Here is a 10,018-nt window from a genome sequence, read left to right as displayed (position 1 = left end):
TAATACAGATGTCAGGATCAAAGGTTACCTTCTAACATTCAAAACGTTTTTTATATCATTATAATAATAACTATTGGGTATTTATGTCTTATTTCCCATCATTTCTGTTTGTTGTTTCTGTAATCTCTCTCTCTGTCTTTTGTTTTCTAGTTTAAATGTTTTCTCTGCATGAATGTATCCCATCCCTTGTTTTAAAGCCAGTGTATACCAGGCTGTATTAAAGCCAGTGTATACCAGGCTGTATTAAAGCCAGTGTATACCAGGCTGTATTAAAGCCAGTGTATACCAGGCTGTATTAAAGCCAGTGTATACCAGGCTGTATTAAAGCCAGTGTATACCAGACTGTATTAAAGCCAGTGTATACCAGACTGTATTAAAGCCAGTGTATACCAGGCTGTATTAAAGCCAGTGTATACCAGGCTGTATTAAAGCCAGTGTATACCAGGCTGTATTAAAGCCAGTGTATACCAGGCTGTATTAAAGCCAGTGTATACCAAGCTGTATTAAAGCCAGTGATGAAATGATCATATATTCATATTAAGTGTGTGTGTGAGCTGAAAGCTGCGCTCCTCTTCGTGTCCTCAGGTTCACAGCGACTACAGCAGCACAGAGCATCAGCAGCAGGACACTGAGCACTGAGCATCGCACTTTGAAGAAGGTGGAGTAAATCCCAAAGGGCTCTATGTACACTAACACAGTTCTGGTGGTTGACACACACTGATCATCACCTCGGGCATAAACTGCACACCAGTACTCTCCTGCGTCTCCCACTGAGATATTAGTGATAACCAGGTTCCGTTTTTTATCGTACCAGCTCACTCTGCTCATGCTCTCATCAGACGTTACACTAAAGATTCTTCCCTCTGTTCGGTTCGACTTGATGAACCAACCATGCATCTTACCCTCTCCCCAATCTCTGCATCTGACAATGACTTCCTCTCCCTCTGAGAAGAGCTCTACAGCAGGGGGGCCAAATTTGGGACACACCACCAGTTGATACATTTTCTCTCTGATAGAGACTTTACAGTAGTACCGACCTGAGTGATTTAACATTAGAGATGAAAACACCAGCGAGTAGTTTTTGTCTACTGAAGGATCAGTCTGGTTGTGTAGTTCTAGGTCATAAATCCCTTTAGACCAACGTGGGGGCTGTTCATCAGTGGAGTCAGTGATAGTGCACGGCAACACAGCGGTCTCTCCCACTGAGCGGTAGATTCTCTTAAACAACCGTAGTCTCAACCGTAAAGTGTGACCCCTAACACACTGCTGTTGGTTCATCACCAGACATCTGTACCATGTAACGTCTGTTTTTGTGACGTTGGAAACACGAAGAGCTGATGTGTTTGTCACCACTTGGTATCTTCCTCTAACATTGTCCATCACTGATATCGTCTTGTCCCCAAAAACTCTGCTCCATGTTTCTTGCTTATATCTAAAGTCCCGTTTAAGCCACTGGATATCCAGATTATCAGCTGCTCCCTTACATGGCAGGTCCACTGTTTCTTCAAGTCTCACTGCAATATAGCTCTTATATATTGAAGTACAAACAGTAATAGTGATGTTGTTGTCATGCGTCACGTTGCCCTCAGTCCAACACTCCTCTCGGTACCGGCCGGAGTCTGAATGGGTCAGGTCGAGGATGGTGTAAGAAGAAGTTTCCACCGAGCTGACAAGTCGTTGTTTCAGGTGTTGAGGTACTGAGGAGCTGTTGGACCAGAGGTCAGAGGTGTTCCACAGGACAAGCTGCTCCTCACCAACACATCTGGAGATCAGGCAGGAGTCGGAGTTCTCGGGGAGGTTGAAGGTGTAAGAGTCTCCTTTCTTTCGGATGATGATCAGTTCTTGTGCATGGATGTTGTTGATGAGAGCAAACAGCAGGAAGGAGAGCTCTGTGACTGCAGCCATTCTGCTCCGAGGTGACAAACACTGACACCACTCAGCTCATATACGCTCTACACCAACCCTCATCAGCAGCTGCTCTTTATCTGGTATCACACATGACTTCTTTATCTCATCATCAGAGGAAACGTTGCAGCATCAGCTCTCTATCCAGTAATCTATGTCCTTTACACGAGTATAGGCAATACAAGGCAAGACAACTTTATTTGTATAACACATTTCAGCAACAGGGCAATTCAAAGTGCTTCAAGTGCTACAATACAATAGTGTTAATTTCGTCAGACGAGAAAAGACTAAATATGTTCGTCAACGACTTTTCTTTCCATGACTAAGATAAGACAATGACGAGACTGTGCCAATGTCCAAAAACGCTGACTAAGACTAAGGCTGAATCCCAATCCTCCCCTTATCCCTTCCCCTTCCCCTTCCCCTTACCCCTAGCCCTTGTCCCTTGAACCAAGTGGCAAGGGCTAGGGGTGAAAACATACCCCTATGAAATGGGACACCACTTGGTTACGGTTACGTCACCATACAGTATTGATCACAAACTTCCAAGATGCCGTCTGCAAGTGTGTGTATGTCTATTGCATGGGTTTTGACAAGAGTCATATGCATGTATATATTTTATAGTTCTTTTATGTTCACTTTGGTGGTGCAGATGTTATCTGTGTACTACTTAGGTTTGTTTGCAATACATATTTTTAAACACACTGAATGGCGTGTTGTATATCTGTTTCAGTTATCACTGTTTTGAATGTCATTGATGTTCAGAAACACTTTCTTTGTTAATAAAAATCTGTCTTTATTGCCCAATAAAGTCAACACAACAGGCAAAAACATTATTAAAAAATACATTATGTTACAGAACCATTATCAACTATTAAAACATAACTTAGAGGTGTGTGTCAAGTGTATATATTTGTGTGTGTCTCTCTGTATGTGTTAGTGTGTCTGTGTGTGTGTGTCTCTATGTCTGTGTGTGTTTGTGTGTCTCTCTATCTCTGTGTGTGTGTATGTCTGTGTGTGTGTCTTTGTCTCTGTGTGTGTCTCTTTCTTTGTGTGTGTGTTAGTTTGTCTCTGTCTTTGTGTGTGTGTCTTTGTGTTTGTTTGTTTGTGTGTGTTTGTGTGTTTGTCTACTGTATATCATCTTCAACACTTCAAGGGGTCATTTTGAAACATGTATGTTAAATTATTAGGTCTTGGACTAAGTGACTGTTACAATAACTTAACTGAAAGAATTGCACTGTGATGTGTTCAGGTGACTTAGCAAATGTACTCGTATTTCACCAGAAACTGAGAGGTGTCTCTATGTATGTATGTGTTTGTGTGTGTGTGTATGTGTATCGGTCTGTGTGTGTGTGTGTGTGTGTGTGTGTGTGTGTGTGTGTAACTGAGAGGTTGAAACATTGGTCTTGTAGTGGAAGATGTTAACGAGCCAAATGAAGGAGCATCAGTTGCTTTACATGAAAGTATGATGAGTAGGGACCTGGATAATGGATAGGGGGCTCTCGCACAAAAAAGGTTGAGAACCAATAACTTAACTGAAAGAATTGCACTGTGATGTGTTTAGGTGACTTAACAAATACACTCGTATTTCACCAGAAACTGAGAGATTGAAACACACACTCTCATCTGTGTGTGTGTGTGTGTGTATATGTGTGTGTGTGTGTGTGTATGTGTGTGTATGTTTGTGTGTATGTGTGTGTGTCTGTGTGCGTGTGTATGTGTGTGTGTGTCTGTTTGTGCATGTGTTTGTGTGTGTGTGTGTGTGCATGTGTTTGTGTGTGTGTGTGTCTGTGTTTGTGTCTGTGTGTGTATGTTTGATGTTTACGAGCCAAATGAAGGAGAATCAGTTGCTTTACATGAAAGATTTAATGATTTATAAGTATGATGAGTTGGGAGTGTTGTACTTAAAGATTTGGAACATTGATAATATCACCATAGCAACTAAACTAACTTTATCCAACATGACTTCTTTATCTCATCATTAGAGGAAATGTTGCAGCATCAGCTCTCTATCCAGTAATCAATGTCCTTTACATCAGGGGTTTTCAAAACCTTACACTAGGTAAGGACAGCTGAGCCCCCCTTCCCCAAAATCCCGTCTGCCTGCCCTAACACACACACATACACACACACACACACACACACACACACACACACACACACACACACACACACACACACACACACACACACACACACACACACACACACACACACACACACACACACACACACACCTCTGCAGTAAATGACATCTTCAGAGTGTTTGATGAGTTTCAACAACAACCTATAAAATGTAAATATTTTTTAATATTGTATTGAAGACATTTTTTTCCACAACTCTCTGGATCGACTTTTGTAATTATATGAATCAGCACACATGTAGCCTAGGCATCATTTACTCTTCCTTCCCCTTTTGCATCTTTTGTTGAGAAAGTAACCTCCGTAAATATACATATGACAATTATTCACCTCAATGATACATTATTTATTTTAATTTATTAATAAACCCCTGGACTGTAATATTTCAGATGTTTGAGCAAGATTTCTGCTCATGTCCAAAACTTTGTGCACATTCAAAATATAACTCATCCCATCTGTGTTCTCTGAGGTTTGGAGGAGTTGTGATATTTTGTGAAAAATAAAGTTATAATCGGGTACTACAAGAATAAAGTCACAATATTTCAGAAAATCATCTATACCTGCACCGTAGTCTGCTGTGCATTACGTGATTGCTCTGCTGAGACGGTAGATCTCAGACCTTCTGATAGACTCAGATCCCCGTTTGGGTCCCTGGTCTCTGAATGAGACAAAGTTTAGGGAAGTGGCTGTACGCTGCTCTACATCGGAGGTGGAAACCCAAAACTACTGCAGAAATACACGGAGCTCAAACGTGTCACATCTGCCGCAGCATGTCGACAGCAGAGCACATCCATAAACCTGAAGCTACGCTACTTTTTACAGCGAGAGGGGACACTAAGCAACGTCCAGTTTAATATTTGTCAGTCAACTTTTCAAAACACATTTGGGAATACACTCAAAACATTTGGGGCTGAAGCCCAGGCAAAATCAGCTGACTGTGGGAACATTGAGGTCGCGCTTTTGATGTGCAGAGGTGTTCGATGCGGGGCTGCACTGCAGAGAGAAATAAATGCCAGTTGTCCTCCACCTGCAGCCTTGATCTGTATTTGTTTTTAATCAGGGTCAGTGCAGAGAACCCACGCTCACACAAGTAGGTGGAGGTGAAGGGGATTAGGACTTTCATAGCCTTAGTGGAGATCTGGGGGAACTCACTCTCCACAGACAACCATAAACACGTGATCGGCATTCCTCCCAGTCTCTGTCACACTGCAGCAGAGGTGGAGCCTCGGACCCCGACCAGGTGAAACCTAACTTTAACTCAGGATCATATTTCCTATGTTTTTTTGCTGGGTCCTGTCTCCTACCTTAATGCTGACTTCTGTTGACTTGGGACAAGGAAACGATGCATTTTAAAGCTAATACACGCACGCACAATTACCAATATCAATACAGCTGCATACAGAGTTATTTTTTCTTTGCGTGTCGCGCCTCCCCTGTGGCTCTTTCGCGCCCCCCAGGGGAGGCGCGCCTCACCTATTGAAAATTGCTGCTTTATATGACTCTAAAACCACCGAGGCTGAAGGGTCTTTATACACACATTATTCAGAGAGGAGAGAAAGGGGGGAGAGGCCCGAGCCCAAGCCCGGCCCACGTCCAACAGGCATTAAGATATTTATGTCTGAGCCTGACCTGAGCCCGACACAGTTAAAATCAAATTTTCGACCTATTTTAAGAAAAAAAGTCTGAATATTTTAAAGTAATTCCAAATCTGCAGGATTAGAAATGTTTTGTGTGTATGTGTGCGTGTGTGTGCGTATGTGTGCGTGTGTGTGCATGTGTGTGTGCTTGTTTCTGTGTGGCTGTGTGTGTGCATGTGTGTGTGTGTGTGTGTGGAGACGACTCACTGCGCATGATCGCCCCCTGGTGGTGTGACATCAGAGCTCAGGTAAAAGTACAAATCTGAAGTACTTGTAATTTACTTTAGGGCTGCTACTACCGATTATTTTCTGGTGTGTGTGTGAGAGGGAGAGTGTGTGTGCGAGAGGGAGACTGTGTGTGTGTGTGTGTGTGAGAGAGAGTGTGTGTGTGTATGTGTGTTTGTGAGTGTGAGAGTGTGTTTGTGTGTATGAGTGTGTTTGTGTTTGTGTGTGTGTATGTGTGTGTGTGTGTGTGTGTGTGTGTGTGTGTGTGTGTGTGTGTGTGTGTGTGTGTGCACCATGCTTCTGTTTAGTCGGCTTCGGCCTGGTTAATTTTTTTCATTCATTAATACTTTAACAACCACTGTGAGTTTTTGTTATATTTAGTAAATAAATGTTAAACCATTTAGATGCAAACCTTGTCATGGCTCATAACCGTGGAAACCGTGGTAACCGTGGCATCCCGAGTCCGATCCTGAAACAGGCAGAACGACCAGAAAGAGACATGGTGCTGTTCCTGGGGGCCTGGGTCTGGACAGACATGACCCTTCTGCTTGAGACTCGTCTAACAGCTACCAACCAGACAGTGTTGTGGGCGGGACATGAAGTGAGACTCAGTGGTGAGTGCTGATTGGCTGATACACGTCTAACATCTACCAACCAGATAGTGTTGTGGGCGGGACATGAAGTGAGACTCAGTGGTGAGTGCTGATTTCCGCCTACTAAAGACATCTAAACTAAGTCCGTCGCCTTACAAACGTGTGAAACACACGTCTTCACTATCTAAAGACGTCTGAACTACCGTCAAGGTGACTTTTCACCTAACTTTATTGATAACTAGAGTACAGTACATATATCGTTTAGATTCACAGTGTGTTAGTGTTCTTTTGCTTACTTTCTGGTGCTTATGTGTTACTAATTAATGTGTGGCTAATATTATATATATATATATATATATATATATATATATATATATATATATATAAGCTAATATATCATGCTTATAAAAAAGTATAAAATGATGAATGAACACTCAGAATGTTTGTTCAGAATGTCTCCATGGCAACAAGGGACACATGTTTGAGACAGCATTAGCTACTTTAGCTTAGCCGTCCGAACAACAGTCATAAATAAAATAGCAATTTGGCATATTTAAACAAAATCAACAATAATCGTCAAGCCTTAGGACCTTAACGTAGGTACAGTCACAGGATATATGATCACAATCATAAAAATAACAGCTAATATAGCTGGGGAGCTAGCTAGCCTTAGTGACAGTTGCGTCCACTTGTTTCCCAAAATGAACCTCAATTCACTCAAAAAATACAAACAAATCAACTATTAAGGGTATTCTACTAACGTTAAAACAAATATGAAGGTGCTTGAGTGACATTTACCCATTACAGAATAAATAGGTCAGTGATTTGGCTGGTCTGCATAGCTTTGCTGGAGTTATTTCCAACTAGCTAAAGAACAGAGAGCCAGCCCACACACTGAGATTGTGGGGGCCTTTGACTGAAATCTGATTATTCTTTTAAATTGGTGGTCTCTGCAAAGATGCTTAAGAAATAAAGAACTTACAGTATATTTCGGATTTTTATCAGAAACTGCTTTATTAGCCAATTAAGTGTAAACACAAGGGAATTTGAGTCTGGCTTTGTGTTGCCTTCAACACAGAAACAGAACTATTGTTACGGCTAAAAACAAAGATGAACAAGTTAACGTTAAACCTGAACGTTTGACTATATGTACAGATATAAGTTGTATATAACAAAGTGTATACATGCATACATATACACATACGTACATAAAGTTACATGTAAACAGATCTAAGAAGCTTATAAACAGTAAAGCAATTAGTGCAAATTATCCAGTAGATGGAGTCAATGTTCAATCAATGTTGAGTTACACAATGCATTCTTCCAACAGTGCAGGTCACATAAACTGATGATGTACTACAATTTAATTTATCGTATTATTTGTATACTGTCAGTACTTTTAGAACAACTTTTATAATGAATGAAGGGCCTGGAACATGTATATGTTGAATGAATTGAAAGACATTTTAACCTATAGGCTATATCATAGGCCTACTGTATACTGATTGACTTGAATTCAGTCAATACATTTTGGGGGGGACAATCCACTCGCCATAGTGAGTGTTGATTGGCTGATACTCGTCTAACATCTACCAATCAGATAGTGTTGTGGGCGGGACATGAAGTGAGACTCAGTGATGAGGTAAACAGGAGCAGAGGGAGAGACTCAGAGCTGTAGCTGAGACAAAGTAGAACACCTTTTATTTCATTAACTTTATAATAAAACACAGATACAGATCATCTGCAAACTGCCAAATATGGGACAGAGCCTTTCCATTTGCTGCTCCACAACGGTGGAAGCTGCTGCCTTCACATATGAGATGTGCTCCCTCCATTTCTGTTTTTATATCTGGGATAAAGACCCATTTATTATTCAGCACTTTGGTCAGATTAATGTGTGTTTAAATGTGCTCTAGAACAGTCATTGCCAAACTGTGGTCCGCGAACCACTAGTGGTTCTTGAGGATACTTTAGGTGGTCCATGGAAAAGCAAAATAAAATATAAAATAATATTTTTTTAACCTTCATTTTACCAGGAAATACCCATAAACAACATTTTTTTTTTCAATTTTTAACCAGAAGTAGCCCTACTGTGTTTTCATTACATGTGTATAGGGCCAGAGGCAAATAATGTTGTCATGATTACATCACATGCATAGCCTGTATAGGCAGTTTATATGTGTATGTATATATGTATATAAATGGAATGAATAAGGCCTATTATTATTTTAATTTCCAGTTAGTTTCTTGATCTTGCGTTTCTGAAATGTTTATATAATAATTAATCAGAAATCACAATCAGAACAAGTTTTATAGTTAATGAAAAATGTTTATTAAACAGATGACAGATTATAGATATAGACCAAGATATAATGACAAGTTTATACCAAGATATAATGACAAGTTTATAACACTGACAACACTGCAAGATACAACTATTATAAATGCATTAAAGACAATTCATATTCCTTCATATATAATATACAACATCACATAATCTTTAGATTTAAAATTAAACATCTTAGGGCGCCCGGATAGCTCAGTTGGTAGATTAGGCGCCAGTATATAGAGGTTTACTCAGCGGCCGCGGGGTCAACTCCGACCTGCAGCCCTTTGGTGCATGTCATTCCGCCCTCTCTCTCTCCCCTTTCATTTCTCCAGCTGTCCTATCAAAATAAAGGCCTAAAAATGCCCCAAAAACATTTGGAACACACATACACACACACACACACACACACGCACACATAAAGGTAAAATGATTTGCAATAAAACTCTTAGGTGACAGTAATTTTAAAAAGTGAATTCCCAACATGTTAAACTATTAAACCATTGTCGCAACAACATCAAGAAAAGATCAACTTACTCAATATATATATATACAATATAATATCATCAATATATATATATATATACACAATATAATAACAATATATATATATATATATATATATATATATATATATATATATATATATATATATATACACACACACAACATACTAATACAGACGATAAGGGAACATCTGCACCCTGTCAGGATCAAAGGTCACTTCTAACATTCAGAACTTATTTTATATTATTATAATAATAATCATTGGGTATTTATGTCTTATTTCCCATCATTTCTGTTTGTTGTTTCTGTAATCTCTCTCTCTGTCTTTTGTGTTCTACTTTAAATGTTTTCTCTGCATGAATGTGTCCCATCCCTTGTTTTAAAGCCAGTGTATACCAGGCTGTATTAAAGCCAGTGTATACCAGGCTGTACTAAAGCCAGTGTATACCAGGCTGTATTAAAGCCAGTGTATATCATGCTGTATTAAAGCCAGTGTATATCATGCTGTATTAAAGCCAGTGTATATCATGCTGTATTAAAGCCAGTGTATATCATGCTGTATTAAAGCCAGTGATGAAATGATCATATATGCATATTAAGTGTGTGTGTGAGGTGAAAGCTGCGCTCCTCTCCGTGTCCTCAGGTTCACAGCGACTACAGCAGCACAGAGCATCAGCAGCAGG

This window comes from Perca fluviatilis, chromosome 20, assembly GCF_010015445.1.
Source record: "Perca fluviatilis chromosome 20, GENO_Pfluv_1.0, whole genome shotgun sequence".
Taxonomy (NCBI): Eukaryota; Metazoa; Chordata; class Actinopteri; order Perciformes; family Percidae; genus Perca; species Perca fluviatilis.
The sequence above is the reverse complement of the archived record's forward strand: the minus strand, read 5'-3'. Positions refer to the sequence as shown.